Source organism: Pistacia vera, unplaced genomic scaffold, assembly GCF_008641045.1.
Source record: "Pistacia vera cultivar Batoury unplaced genomic scaffold, PisVer_v2 Contig147, whole genome shotgun sequence".
Classification (NCBI taxonomy): domain Eukaryota; kingdom Viridiplantae; phylum Streptophyta; class Magnoliopsida; order Sapindales; family Anacardiaceae; genus Pistacia; species Pistacia vera.
In genome coordinates this window covers 605,533-621,230 of record NW_022195543.1, presented here as the reverse complement: position 1 = coordinate 621,230, position 15,698 = coordinate 605,533, and the positions used below count along the sequence as shown (strand labels likewise).

At 36.9% G+C, this 15,698-nt stretch overlaps 1 pseudogene; it reads left to right on the top strand.

Annotated features, from left to right (window-relative positions):
* The first annotated feature begins 11,310 nt into the window (after nt 1–11,310).
* On the top strand, nt 11,311–13,103 carry LOC116124080 (annotated as a pseudogene).
* Nucleotides 13,104–15,698: the final 2,595 nt, after the last annotated feature.

Genomic DNA, 15,698 nt, shown 5'->3' with positions numbered 1-15,698 from the left:
CGACTGCTGAATCATTCCGATAATTGCTGGTTTAATCTCAAAATTGTTTGCGAACGGGTGGTCTCCTGATGCTTGAATAGCAACCATCGACAGTAGGACTAGAGTAGTCCTTCAATGCTCTTCGAACTGCTTCTGCACCACCCACTGCTTTCCTCTAACGATATGCTCATTTAACCTCTTGATTTTGCAAATTCAGATTGACAAATCCTGTGTTAGCCATAGCTCTTACAGATTAGCTTGCCTCTTTTCCTTTCAACTGTCTAGCGGTTCATTCGATCTCAAAATCTAGTGGATTAAGATCACCCCTACCTCTCGAACGTAACTCTCCAGATTCTAGCTGAACAACAAAACAAAGCAACCACAAATAAAAATTAGTAGACAAAAATAAAATAAAAAAGAAATCAAATTAGCAATTAAATATTTCGTATTGTATTGGTAAAACAAAATAGTTCCCCGGCAATGGCGTCAAAAACTTGACAGGCTATTCTCAAGTGTACGAAATCATGCAAGTAGTAAAACTCGAATAAAGAGTGTCGAATCCCAAGGGAACTACCTACCAAGTACCAGACTATTATATTCTATTGCTATTTGTTAAACTGAAATTTAAGAATGAATTTAATGAAAAAGTAAATAAACTAAATCTAAAAATTAAGTACAAAATAAAGGCAGAATTTGTAAACACTTTGGAGTAAAAATCAATATGACTAAACATAGGGCATAGATTTCGCACCAATTTAATCCTATGTATTGACATTTGTTGTTAACCTAATTAAGCGTATTCTAAAAGCCAAATCCCCTAATATTCCACTAACTCTCTCTCGAGCAATTAGCAAATTAACCCTTAAGCAACAACCCAAGTTATCTCTAAGTTGGATTTAGGAGCTAAGAGATCATTAAGTTCTATGGGATTTCCCGGAGCCTCACAGATCGCGGTAACCTATCTCTAGCGTTCGCTCAATCTATGGTTTTATTACCTAAAGCAAATTAGGTTTCATCTCTCGATCTCAACCCAATCCATGATATCATTCAACTCTCCGGCCCTTGAGAATTGAAAGCATTACACATGATAATAAAACTTAGAATTCATGCTCAATACAGAATCAACATCAACATCAATACATGTTCATAAATTGGGCTACATCTGCAGCCCTAGAAAAGAGAATTAGTTCATAATGAAAATAACACAATCCATCATTCCATTCAATAACATCAGCCTAAGAAAGAAAAAGATAAACTTCTCTAAGCGGTGAACGAGAGCTCTTCGGATCCCGATCTCCAACTTGGTAGCTGTCTTCTTCCTCTCCAAAGTCCCCCTTCTAATTTCTTAAAGACTCTCTTTTTTATATCCCTGGGATTCTTTGTCGTGCTTAGGAAAAAGATTAGAAACTTAACCCATTCAGATTCAGATTAGGGTAGTGAATTAACACAAACCCGTGACCCATTGCTGCGGTGGTAAGAATGGTACCCGCGGTGATCATTCTTTACATCCAAGGCATCCGTAATCTTCATAATTTGCACAAGTCATCAACACAAACATTGTAGCTCTCTGAATAAGCTTTCCAACGCTACTAGAATCGTCAAATTCTGATTTCTACAGCTCAAGTTATGACAGAAAAATCGAAGCATACTCATGATGAAGGATTTCCAGATTTTCTGTAATATCTTCGACGTGCCACAACTTCCTCATTTTGACCCTGATTCTTGTGCCGTTTGTTCCTTTGCATTGTAAATCCTATCAACATTGTTCTTTTCCCTTCAACAACCTGTTTGAGCCTTAAAACACTCAAAATGCACCCGTGATCCCATAACTGGTATTTATGAAAGAAATAATCCAAATTCCACACTTTAAGCACATTTTTGCATAAATAGACCAATTAAATCACTAACAAAATATAAACATTCAAGCTCTTATCAGTGACCACGTGTCATCAATCGGTGAGAAGGAGTAACTGCCACACTTCGAGAAATTCAATCATCGATTCCTTCCATTGAAATAACCGAGCGACGGCTCGATTCTCTCTGGCACATTAAATGCGCCCTCATCCTCATTTAATGCCCTGATAAAGAATGTCGTTTCAGCATGGCTTGAAGGCTGGCACTTATTGCACATAGGACACATCTGTCAGAATAAAGGATATTCTATTAATGGATTGGTTATCAAGCGCAATAGATAACATTTGAAGAGGTCGTTGGGATAAAACACTCTTCGTCGCATATCGATTACGGGACAATGTGATTCCTTGTCTTTAGTAAAAATATGCTAAGTGTTATCAGGTCGCAGACTTCGGTTGAGATAAGAGGCATATCGATACGGCACTGAGTAGGGTCTAATCTAGGTCGTCGACTTTGTGAAAGAAGACCATCTTAGGTCTCTCGTAGAAATATGTGATGCGACCTCCTTGTAACTCGGTCAGCTCGATCAGGTGTCATTTGGGACATGTCAAATCGTGGCATAATTATGAAGTTCTCAAGGTTCGATCCTTAAACCTTAAAAACTAGGGGACTTCTGTTATGCTTGAAAAGGTAGGGCTGACGTGAAGTCTTGTCAACAAGGACCAATCAAAGCTCAAGAAGGTTTTATGCCGTCTAGGTGTGGCCATGTCGCACAATGGCGCAAGTGGCATGGTTCCTGTCAGTGTAGTAGGTGAGTGCCAGACTTGCAAGCAGTTAGAGATCGCCCACATGTCCAAACCTTGCACAAGTCAAGGAAATTCCTCAGACAGATGACCAATGGGATGCAAAGAAGTATTTGCACGGCACCTACCCACTTGTAGATTTTGTAATCATTACCTTGAACTCTCCCACTATAAATAGATGCCTTCCCTCTCATTTGCAGGATTTAGCTAATTTTACCATGAAATAGCTTACTCTCTCTCTCTCTCTCTCTCTCTCTCTCTCTCTCTCTCTCTCTCTCTCTTTGTATTCTTTGTAAGCTGTAACTCAGCTCGCTGAAAGTGAGCTGACTTTACTCTCTTATTAATACAATAGCAGTGGACATAGGATTCGCTTTTCAGCATCCGAACCACTTTAAATATTGCTTCTCATCCATTATTTAATTTGATATTCCCATATCACGTGTGACTTCTAAGTCCGCTTAGCATTTTACACATGCAAATAGTTGGTGTCAAAATCAAGCATCAACAGTAGTAATTTTGAGTACCTCCCATTTGGTGTTGGAAAGAGAATATGCCCTAGAGTTTCATTTCGTCTTGCCAATGTGGAGCTTCCACTAGCAATGTTGCTGTATCATTTTGACAGGAAACTTCCTGATGGAATGAAGAATGAAGATTTGGACATGACCGAGTCCTTTCAGAAGGAAAAATGATATGTGCCTGATTCCCATTCCCTATCATTCATAGCTTAATGCTTAGGCTCTAAAGTAATCAATTTATGTTCGTTTATTTTTTCCGCCACCATTTACCAATAACCATATTTGTTAGTTTGAGGTTGATGTAATTTTCAAAATTATTACTTTTAATGTCGCTAGCTACCTCTGCCTCTCCCTAATATTTTTCTGTTGAATAATGCTATGCCAATCGAAGAGTCATGTTGACTTTCGTGGAAATGAGACAGAGAAGAACATTTCTGGGAAAGAAGAACATATCTGGAAAAAATTATAATCCACTAACAATATATTGATGAGTAATGTTTCTTTATATACAAGAAGATAACCATAGTTAACTACTAACTAGAGTTAACTAAATGATTAAGTTAAATAACTAACTAACAACTTTGCTAACAGACTAAACTGATTCTATTAACAAGACTAACAACAAACTAAAACAGTTAAACAACAGATTAACAAACTAAACAACTACTAACTAAAAATATATTGATGAGTAATGTTTCTTTATATACAAGAAGATAACCATAGTTAACTACTAACTAGAGTTAACTAAATGATTAAGTTAAATAACTAACTAACAACTTTGCTAACAGACTAAACTGATTCTATTAACAAGACTAACAACAAACTAAAACAGTTAAACAACAGATTAACAAACTAAACAATTAATACTTCCAATACCCCCCCTCAAGTTGGAGGGTGATAGAGATCCAGCACTCCCAACTTGTGTAGCAAATGATGGTGAGGATGTGTCCCAAGAGCTTTGGTAAGGATGTCTGCTGGCTGCTCAGAGGTTGGGATATAGGCAATGTGAATGAGGCCATTCTTAAGTTGCTCTCTGACTATGTGGTAGTCAATATCAATGTGTTTGGTCCTCTCATGAAACATGGGGTTGGAAGCAATGTAAGTGGCTGCTTGATTATCACAGTGAAGTGGAACAGGAACCAAGTCAGAAAAATTAAGCTCTTTAAGAAGCTGGACTATCCAAATGATCTCACAAACTATAGTGGCCATGGCTTTATACTCAGCTTCAGAGGAGGACTTGGAAATGGTTGCTTGTCATTTTGATTTCCAGGAAACCAAGGAAGAGCCAAGGAAAATACAGTAACCAGAAACTGATTTCCTGGTCATGAGGCAAGAACCCCAGTCAGAGTCACTGTAGGCAGACAAAAGCATAGAGTTGACGGAAGGGAAAAACAAACCCAAACCTGGAGCTGATTTCACATACTTCACCACTTTGAGAGCAGCAATCATATGGGATTGCTTGGGCTGATGCATGAATTGGCTCAGCAAGTTGACTGAGAAACTGATATCAGGTCTGGTGATGCACAAATACAAAAATTTCCCAACCAATCTTTGATAAACTGAAGGGTCCGGAAGGAGAGGATCATGACCAATAGAGAATTGGTTGTCATAGTCTTTAGAAGTGAGCTTCAAATTGGATTCCATAGGAATGGTAGAAGGCTTAAAGGTTGCCAAACCAGAATCTGAAATGAGCTCCAAGGCATACTTTCATTGACATAAACTGATGCCCTTGGAGGACCGTGCAACTTTCAATCCCAAGAAATATTTCAGTAGCCCCAAGTCCTTGAGTTTGAAGTGAAAATGTAGTAAGGTCTTAGTCTGCTGGATCAGGTCCAAACTAGTACCAGTGATGACAATGTCATCTACATAAACTAACAAGAGAACCATGTGAGAATTTTGGTGCTTAACAAACAAAGAGTAGTCTGATTTCGATTGCTGAAACCCACCATCTAAGAGAGCTAAATTGAGTTTGTAGTTCCAGGCCCTAGAGGCTTGTTTCAAGCCATAAAGAGACTTGTGCAACCTGCAAACAAGATCCTTCCCCCCTTGGTTGGAAAAACCTTGAGGAAGGCGCATATAAATTTCTTCTTGTAAAAAAGCATTATCAACATCTAGTTGATAAAGAGGCCAATTGTGCATAGAAGCTAAGGCTAAGATTGTTCGAACAGTAACCATCTTTACTATAGGGGAAAAAGTTCCTGCATAATCAATACCTACTTGTTGTGTGTAGCCTTTAGCTATCAAACGTGCCTTGTATCTGTTAAGAGTACCATCTGCCTTATATTTCAGTTTGTAAACCCATTTGTAGCCAATGGAAACTTTTCCAGGAGGTAAGGGTGTCAAGGACCAGGTGTGATTAAGTTCCAATGCCTAGATTTCTTTGTTCATAGCATCAATCCAATGTGGATCTTTAGATGCTTGAGCAAAGGAGTTGGGTTCAACTAGGGAAAGATTGGAGAGAAAGGCTTTATATGAGGGTAAGACAATGGAGTAAGAAACAAAATTGGAAATGGGGTATTGAATAAGGTTGGTTGAAGAAGAAGAATGAGGGATAGTGGGACAAATGAAGTCTTGTGTCCAAATAGGGGGACAAGTATGTCTGTTGGATCTCCTCAAAATAGGAGGAGAAATATTAGATGGAATAGGAGAAGAGTCTAAAGCTTGGTGAGGAAGAGAGGATAAGGAAGATGAATCAATAGAGTATGGAACCTAGACAGATGGTAAAACATTATCTGTAGAAGAAAGATCTGATTCTAAAACAAGAAAGTCAGAATCAAGGGAAAAAACAGGTTGAGAAGGCTTGGATAAGGCAAAAGGGAAGATGTTTTCATAGAAAACAGCATCCCTAGTGACAGTCACAGAATGGGTGGACAAATTGTAAAGTAGGTAACCTTTTTGGGTTAGAGAATAGCCCAAGAAAACTGAAGGAATAGCTCTTGGTGACAGCTTATCTTTGGCAGGGAGGATGGTTGCATAAGTCAATGATCCAAATACTTTCAAATGATGCAATGCAGGGGGTTTATCAAAAAAAATTTCAAAGGGTGACAATCCATTAAGAACAGAAGTGGGGATTCTATTAACAAGGTAAACAGCAATTTGTACACAGTAGCCCCAAAAATGATTGGGAACATGGGACTGAATTTTTAAGGCCCTAGCAACCTCTAAAATGTGCCTATGTTTCCTCTCTACAATGCCATTTTGTTGAGGGGAGTAGGCACAAGAGCTTTGATGAATAATCCCTTTGTTATGCAACATATCATCAAGGTTTTTTTTAAAAAATTTTGTGCCATTATCTGACCGAATGCATTTTGGTTGTAAATGATATTGTGTGTGAACCATTTGAAGAAATTGTTTGATGGTGGAAAAAGTGTCAGATTTAAATTGCATAAGAAATAACCATGTGACCCTAGAATGTTCATCAACTATTGTAAGAAAGTATCTAGCATTTCCATGGGTAGGTATCCTATATGGACCCCAAACATCCATGTGCAGGAGGTCAAAAATATGGGCAGATCTTGATTCACTATGAGGGAAAGGTACTCTAGTCTGCTTGGCCAATGGACAAACAGAATAGTGAGGATGATCTGATGAATTTGACTGATGCAATTTCGGGTGTATAAGTGGTAAAGTGCGATAGGACACATGTCCTAGCCGTTGGTGCCACAATGCAAAATCATGATTCAAAAAATTTGACATAAAGGTTGTAGTTGCAGGAAAAACAGGCACTTTATTTGATTGCAAAACGAGAGATACAACATTTGATGAAGGTAAGGTATCACATACATTTTTATTCATAAGCCCTATGTTTGACATAAAAGAAGAAATTTGTAAATTTGGATCAAAGTAATATAAACCTTGACTATGCTTACCAATCCCCTTCGACCTGCCATTGGAGTGATCCTGAATTAAACAAAAATCAGGGTAAAAGGTAACAAAGCAATTATTAGAGGTTGTTAATTTAGAAACAGAAAGTAAATTGTGGTGAAAGTCAGGGACATGTAAGACATTAGATAAATGCAAACCACTGTCCAGATCAACTGACCCTACATTTTTTACATACGTTTTAGTACCATTTGGTAGTCCTACAAGGTATTTGGTGGAAGGTCCTGTGGCAGTATGTGATTTTAGGATTGAAAAATTGAAGGTCATATGATCGGTTGCTCCTGTATCAATTATCCATTTATTGTTATCAAAACAAGAAAGTAAGGAAACAGAGGTACCTGCGAGATTGGCTATTGGTGGTGAGATATTTTCTTTATTCAGCAATTACAAGATCTGATTATATTGCTTAGTGGTCAGAACTGGTCCAACCAGTGGTGTGGAATTACCATTATCCGAAGAATCAGTGGCCAAATTCTGCACATTTGCTTGGTTTGTAGAGACTTTTGCCTTGGAATTACCTTTTCCTTTTGTAAACTGATAACCAGCTGGATAACCAATTAGCTTGTAGCAACTCTCTCGTTTGTGTCCAAGTAAGTGACAAAAGTCACATTCAATATATGGCCTTTTTCCTTTGTACTTCTGCCCTTGGTTCTGTCCTTTGCCATTATTGTGTGCATACAAAGCAGTGCTTACTTCAGAGTTTTTATTCATCCCAGCCAAAATATTTTGGCTTTCATCCTGATGAACCACAGAATACGCTTGTTTGACATTAGGCAGAGGAGTCATAAGGAGGATCTGGCTTCGAACCATTGAGTATGAATCACTCAGTCCCATCAAGAATTGAAGTAGCTTTTGCTGATTTAGATGTTCCAGATATGTTTTTGCTGAGGCGTTATCAGGAGCAGGTAGACTTACTAATGACTCGAGTTCGTCCCAAAGTGACTTCATCTTGTTAAAATAGATTGCTACTGAGTTTGTGCCTTGAGTCAAATTGACAATCTCTCGATGAAGACCAAAAATTCTTGTGCCATTGATTTTGTTATATTGTTCCTTTAGTTCTTGCCATACCTGAGCTGCACTTGTGGAATACACTATCCCGTTAAAGATATCTTTCGAAACAGAGTTAAAAATCCAAGCAAGCACCAGCGAATTGCATCTCTCCCATTGCGGAATTAAACAAGAATGAACTGAAAGCTTTGTGCATGTTCCATCCACGAAACCTAGCTTATTTTTTGCACAAAGTGAAACCGTCATGGCTCGACTCCAAATACCATAGTTTTCAGTTCCGACGAGCTATTCAGAGACCAATATAGAGCCTGGCGTGTCTGATGGATGAACGTAGAGGGGTGAGTTGGAGTCTATTGAAGGAGCAACTGAATCTTCACTCACATTAGCCATTTCTATCAGAAAAATCAAGCTAGATCGAGAAAGGAATTTGCAAGAACTGAAGAGATTAAGAACTGAAGAGATTAAGCTTCTTCGAGCTTGATTAAAGTAAAGCTATACCCTAATCGAACTGATTTTGATCAAGATGTGGAAGGTTTCTTTGCTTTGATACCATGTTGACTTTCGTGGAAATGAGACAGAGAAGTACATTTCTGGGAAAGAAGAAAATATCTGGAAAAAATTGTAATCCACTAAAAATATATTGATGAGTAATGTTTCTTTATATACAAGAAGATAACTACTAACTAGAGTTAACTAAATGATTAAGTTAAATAACTGACTAACAACTTTGCTAACAGACTAAACTGATTCTATTAACAAGACTAACAACAAACTAAAACAGTTAAACAACAGATTAACAAACTAAACAGTTAATACTTCCAATAAGTCATACCACATTGATTTGAGTTCCCTTGAATTTTAATAGATCTATTACTGCATGTCATGTGTTTATTTTATTTAGGTATTGTGTTTTTTTTTTTTTTCCCTTGGAAATTTTTTTTTTTCTTTATCAGTTTGCGTGTGGGGATTCGAATTTGAGACCTTTGGCTTTGACACCATATTAAGTTATCGTGTCCTCTAAAAGCTTAAGCTGAAAGGTGATGATTCAATAATTAATAGGCCCCTCACATCAAACATGGATTTAATCACATGATTATGCTTTCTGAAATAAAAACTTAAATTAGGAGAGCATCCAGATTTGTTCTTAAAAAAATCACGTATATGCATGTGTCTGCATATAAGTGATATTTTACTTAAATTCTCATTTTGGCCATCTCCAACTAAGGACTATAATTTATTTACTTAGTTATTATTATTACAATACATCAAGACTAAAAATCCCTTTCTTCTTAGTCCATCTCTCCTGTCTTCTATTTCTCTTCATGGTACTGAAGATAGGGAATGGCTTTTGTATTTCCTCATGTTCTCTTGAAATTTGATAGGGCAAGGTGGTCTTGATCTTTCCTTAACTACAGACGATATCAAAGCAGTAATCGTTGTTAAGAGGAAAAGTGGGTGAAACTTAAATTACTAAAATGAACTACTGAAACTATTGATAAAATAGACTGTGAGGTTCCATCTTCCAGCTCCTTCCTTTCTATTATAAAAATCTATGAAAGAAGTGCTACATAAATTATCGATCAGGTGTACTGAGACATCTTATTGAAATCATCAACCTTTTCTATTTTTCTAACGACCATATACAATACTAAGATTCTGCTCTTCAGTATAACAGCTGATTTCATTGACTATAACAGCTGTGTGGAGATTCCTAATGCTGATGCAATACAAGTGCAGATCAAATATCAATTTCAAATTAAATCATTTTGAAGATGATTAAAATACTCTACTAACAATTTATATAGATGCTTATATCTAATCCTTAGTTCATAGTCCAATCCTCCTAAACTGTTCTAATGGAGCTCATATTCTCCTACATCTCAATCCTTCTCACCTTTCTTCTCTTTCTCTTAATGGTGCTGAAAATAGGGAAGAGATTCAAAACCAATGATGAAACTTCACATCTACCTCCAGGGCCATCGAAGTTACCTCTGATTGGTAATTTGCACCAGCTAGTTGGCTCTCTACCACATCGCATACTCAAAGACTTGGCCGAGAAATATGGACCCTTTATGCATCTAAAGCTTGGAGAAATTTCTGCTGTATTGTTTCATCGCCAAGAAGTTCGCAGAAGAAGTGATGAAAATAAATGATATTAAATTTGCATCAAGGCCTTACAATCGAGCAGCAAGTATCGTGTCTTATGGTTATACTAATGTCAAATTGTCAATACAGTTGACACATGATTATATCCAGTTTTAGGGGTAAAATTGTCATTATATATGATTTGAAGGATTTTTCTGTAATGTCAAAGCAAATATGGTGATAAGGGGTAAAATAGTAATTGGCTTTATTTAACTATTACTTCTCAAATTAGGCTTGTACAAAGTAGCAAGGCCGGATCACCCTCTTTCACAAGGAAAGCTTCTACACTCCCAACTACCAGCTGCTCCTAATTATTATCATCTACCACCTTCCACCAAACTCCACCAGGGTTTTGCGAAAGTATTTAAAAACTCCCCCCGGGTTTTACTATAGAAGGATTAGGGGTTTAAAATTCCAGGAAAGATATGGACCTGATTGGCCTTATAATTCTGATGTGCATTATTAGTTTATTTATTGTTTAACCAATTTGCATGTTGAATTGTCCAATCTTTTTGATAAGTGGGGGTTGTTGACTGTGAAGATTCGGATCATTGATTTGATGCTACTGTAGTTAGAATATCGTTTTAAAGGAGCTGGATAAAATAATCTATTAATTACTTTTTAGGGATACAATTATTGCAGCGACAGCCATCCTTGCTCCAGCTGTATAATTATCTTTCAGCTGCGTAAAAGGTGCACAAGACTCATAATCCAATCCTCTCAATCCTTTCTCATGGATTTTCGTATTTCCATGCTTGTCAATCCTTCTCACTTTTCTTCACTTCTTCTATTTGGTACAGAAAATAAGGAAGAGATAAAAAAACCTTTCATAATTTATTTATAATTCATAGACTCCAAAAGCTGTTTAATATTTTATCCAATATTTCTGACAAATAATTGGAAATTGTTGAAATAGCAAGAAACTAGATAAGCACAATGTCACCTCTGTCTTATTCTTTTAGTGTCGGCCGTTGGGAATAACTAGGTGGAGATTACGAAAGCTGATGCAATGCCAGAATAGTTAAAAGTATAATTTTCTAATAGAATTTATGGAAAAAAAAAAAAATTATTTATATAGATGGCTCTGGCTATCCTTAATTCATGGTCCAATCCTCACTATACTTTCTCATGGAGCTCATATCCTCCAACTTCTCAATCCTTCTCACCTTTCTTCTCTTTATCCTCATCGTCCTGAAAATAGGGAAGACATTCAAAAACAATAATGAAACTTCAAATCTACCTCCAGGCCCACCGAAACTGCCTCTGATTGGAAATTTGCACCAGCTTGCAGGCTCTCTACCAAATCGCAGACTCAGAGATTTGGCCAAGAAATATGGACCGTTTATGCATTTACAGCTTGGAGAAATCTCTGCGGTTATTGCTTCATCGCCAAAGTTCGCGGAAGAAGTGATGAAAACTCATGATATTACATTTGCATCAAGACCTTATAGTCCTGCAACAAGAATCGTATCTTATGGTTATACTGATTTAGTATTCTCACCATATGGTGATTACTGGAGACAGCTAAGGAAGATTTGTACATTGGAGCTTTTAAGCGCTAAACGAGTTCAGTCTTTCCGATCAGTGAGAGAAGAAGAGATCGCTAAGCTAATTGATTGGATTGAATCTAAATCAGGATCAGTGATTAACCTTTCAAATAAAATTAGTGAATTAATATATGCTGTGACTTCCAGGGCAGCCTTTGGTAAAGTGCGTGAAGCTGATCAAGAACTATTCATATCTGCTGTCAAGGATATCGCAGAGGCGCTGGGAGGGTTTAATATTACAGATCTGTTTCCTTCCATTAAATTGCTCGAATCAATCAGTGGAACGAATCGTTATTTGCAGAAGCTGCACGAAGAATCTGACAGAGTAGTTGAAAACATTATGAACGAATGCAAGAAGTCTGACAAGAGTTAAGGTGATAAACATCTGGTTGATGTTCTCTTGAAACTTCAAGAGCAAAACGATCTTCAATTTCCATTAACTAACGAAAACATCAAAGCGGTAATCTTTGTAAGTACCTTCACCCCTTGGAGTTGAACGCATAACTTAATCTCTGTTCTTGTTTTTAATCGGTGCTCTAGTGGTTAAACTCAGAATCATGTAACTCCCTTTTACAGGACATGTTTGGTGCTGGCATCGAGACTTCTTCCACAGTATTAGAGTGGACAATTTCTGCATTGATAAAGAATCCAAAAGTGATGGAAAGAGCACAAGCTGAAGTGAGGGAAGTCTTTAATAGAATGGAAAAGGTTGATGAAACAGGTATTATTGAAATGAAGTTCTTGAAACTAGTGATAAAAGAGAGTATGAGGTTGCATCCTGCTGGTCCTCTATTAATTCCAAGAGTATGTAGAGAGAAATGTGAGATTAATGGGTTCAATGTACCTGCCGATACAAAAGTCATTGTTAATGCATGGGCAATTGGAAGAGATCCAGAATATTGGAATGAACCTGAGAGTTTTAATCCTGAGAGGTTCATTGATAGTTCTATTGACCATATGGGTACCAATTTTGAGTACCTCCCATTTGGTGCTGGAAGGAGAATGTGCCCTGGATCTTCATTTGGTCTTGCCAATGTGGAGCTTCCTCTAGCAATGTTGCTGTATCATTTTGACTGGAAACTTCCTGATGGAATGAAGAATGAAGATTTGGACATGACCGAGTCCTTTGGTGCGGCACTCAGAAGGAAAAATGCTCTTTGCCTGATTCCCATTCCCTGTCATCCATAGCTTAATGCTTAGGCTTTAAAGTAATCAATTTCTGTTTGTTTATGTTATCTGTCACTATTACCAATAATCATATGGGTGCGTTTGGTTCGGAGAATGTTTTATTGCTGAAAATGTAGGATTACCTCCAAGATAGATTATCTTGAAGATTACAGGAGAATATTATAGCAATATGTTTGGTTAGATTAGTGGGTATAAATAATTAAGATGTTTGGTTGGGAAGAATAAAATACTATCGACAAAAGCTTTTACTGAATTGCCCTTCCTTTTTAATATCATTATATCATTATTATTATTATTTAAATAAATTTTTTAACCCCCTACATTTGAGAATTTAGCTAAAACACCCCTAACAACAAAGTTTAAATTTTAACAAAATACCCCTTGCCACCCAAGACTATCGCCAACGGCCGACCACCGGCATCAATCACCAAAACGACGCACGACCAACGAGATCAAGCTAGTCGTGCGCCATTTTCGCTATTTTTAGCCAGATCGAAGGCCAAAAACAACTAGATCACTATGGATATGGCCGAAAACGGCTAGATCCACAGTAATTTGGCTGTTTCCAACCAGATCCATGCTGATCTATCTATTTTCAGCCAAATCGTCGTGGATCTGGTCGAAAACGGCCACAAATGGTCGATTTACTCTAGCTATTTCCAACCAAATCCACGGCAATCTGGCCGTTTTCAGCCTTCAATCTGGCCGAAAATAGCCAAATCGGTGCATGATCCGCTAGATCCCACTAGTAGTGCATCAATCTAGCGACTATTGTCGGTGGCCGATGGTGGTGGCTGGTGGCCGGTGGTGGTCTTTGGTTGCTGGGGGTATTTTGTTAACTTTTAAACTTTTTTGTAGCTTGGGTATTTTAGCTAAATTCTAAAATGTAGAGGGTCTGAGTTATTGTTATTTGGTAGACATTTGAGTGCATTAGTGTCCAGAATGGTATTTAATTAAGGGCAGAATGGATATAAAATTAAGATTATCCCAGTAATCTTTAAATACCACCCCCTGAGGAGGTAATCTGATTACCCCCTATTTAACCTATAGTAATTACTATTGGTATTGAAATATTACCGAAATCTTTTATTACTTGACAATCAAACAAGGGAATGTTTGAAATTAAAGATAGATTACCGAAGTTATCTTTCTAGAGCCCCAACCAAACGCACCCTATTAATTAGTTAGTTTGAGATTGATTAATTTTCAAAATTATCACTTTTAATGTAACTAACTCTGCCTCTCCCTCATCTTTTTCTGTTGAATAATACTATGTCTATGAAAAATTATAACAGTAAGTACATGAGAGTTTTTTTTGTTATATTTATACAGCACCAGTACATGAGAGTTTTTTTTGTTATATTTATACAGCATCACTTGATATACAAACCAATGTGGTATAATTGTTTGATTGACATATCATTCATTCACATTTATTGAGTATTTAATTGAAATGATATTTTATTTTTAATTCCATTGACAAAAAAAGATTTTAAATATTTTATCCAATATTTCTGATAAATAATTAATATTGTTGGTAAGTACAGAGAAAATAACTCACCAAAATTTGGCCTCTTGGACTATCTGTATAGATAGTGACAGATTAACATAAGCAAACAGCTATTGCTTTTATTTGACCCTGCGAAGAACAGATAATTTCAACGTTTTTGCATTTCAGTATTGGAAAGAACCTGAGAGTTCTATTCCAGAAAGGTTCATTAGTTGTTCTGTTGGCTATACGGGGACTAATTTTGAGTACATCCCATTTGGTGCTGGAAGAAGGATGTGCCCTGGGGTTTCATTGGTCTAGCCAATGTGGAGCTTCCTCTAGCAATGTTGCTATACCATTCTGACTGGAAACTTCCTAATGGAATGAAGCATGAAGATCTGGACATGACAGAGCGCTTTGGTGGGACAGTCAGAAGGAAGAAGGATTTGTGCCTGATTCCCATTCCTTTTCATCCGAACACTGTTTCATAGGCTCAAATGAAGAATGTGGGCTAGCTTNTTTTTTTTTTCTCTTGTTACATTCAATCTGTGTAATCTTGGTGAGTGAGTGTTTGGTTTTTCATTCAAGTGAGAGGGGTTTTACTCTCAAGTTAATAGGGAATCTGATTGTGTTCTCTAGGTAAGATTACGGGAAAGGTTGTGTTGTATTCTTGAGTGATTGATCTTTGATCTGTGGTGTAAACTCTTGATTGTAATTGATTAGTGCAGCGAGCTCCTCTGATTCCGTAGCTCAATGTGGACGTAGTCTACCCAATCTTGGATAGGTGAACCACGGTAATTTTGTGTGTATTGTTGTGGTTGTTTTATCTTGATTGTGTGTTAAAGATTAGGAAGATTTACATGACAAAACTTTTAGAATTTTTAATTATTCAAAAGAGTAAATCGAGCTGCTTCATATGGTAACGATATTGGAAGGAACACCATGGCGAAGATGAAGAGTACAAACCTTGAATTGCTGCTGCTTACCGTGGCTTATGAGATATGAGAAAACTATGTTGTAACAATTAATGAAGTATAGTTTATAATTCTTTTAATTGTTCTTTTTTATGTGTGTTAATGGATGTTTAATAAGGATTTTGTTAAGGGTAATTGATTTACTTAATTATTTATTTACATTATTAAGTAAATCAATCTTTAAAATTTTGGGTTTGACAATCTTTAATTTGTTAAATCTCGCAAATTGCAACTTCATATAAATTCTTGAATCTTGAATTGATTGAACTTTTTCCAATTTATCATGGACTTTTTCCATGAAATTGATACAATCT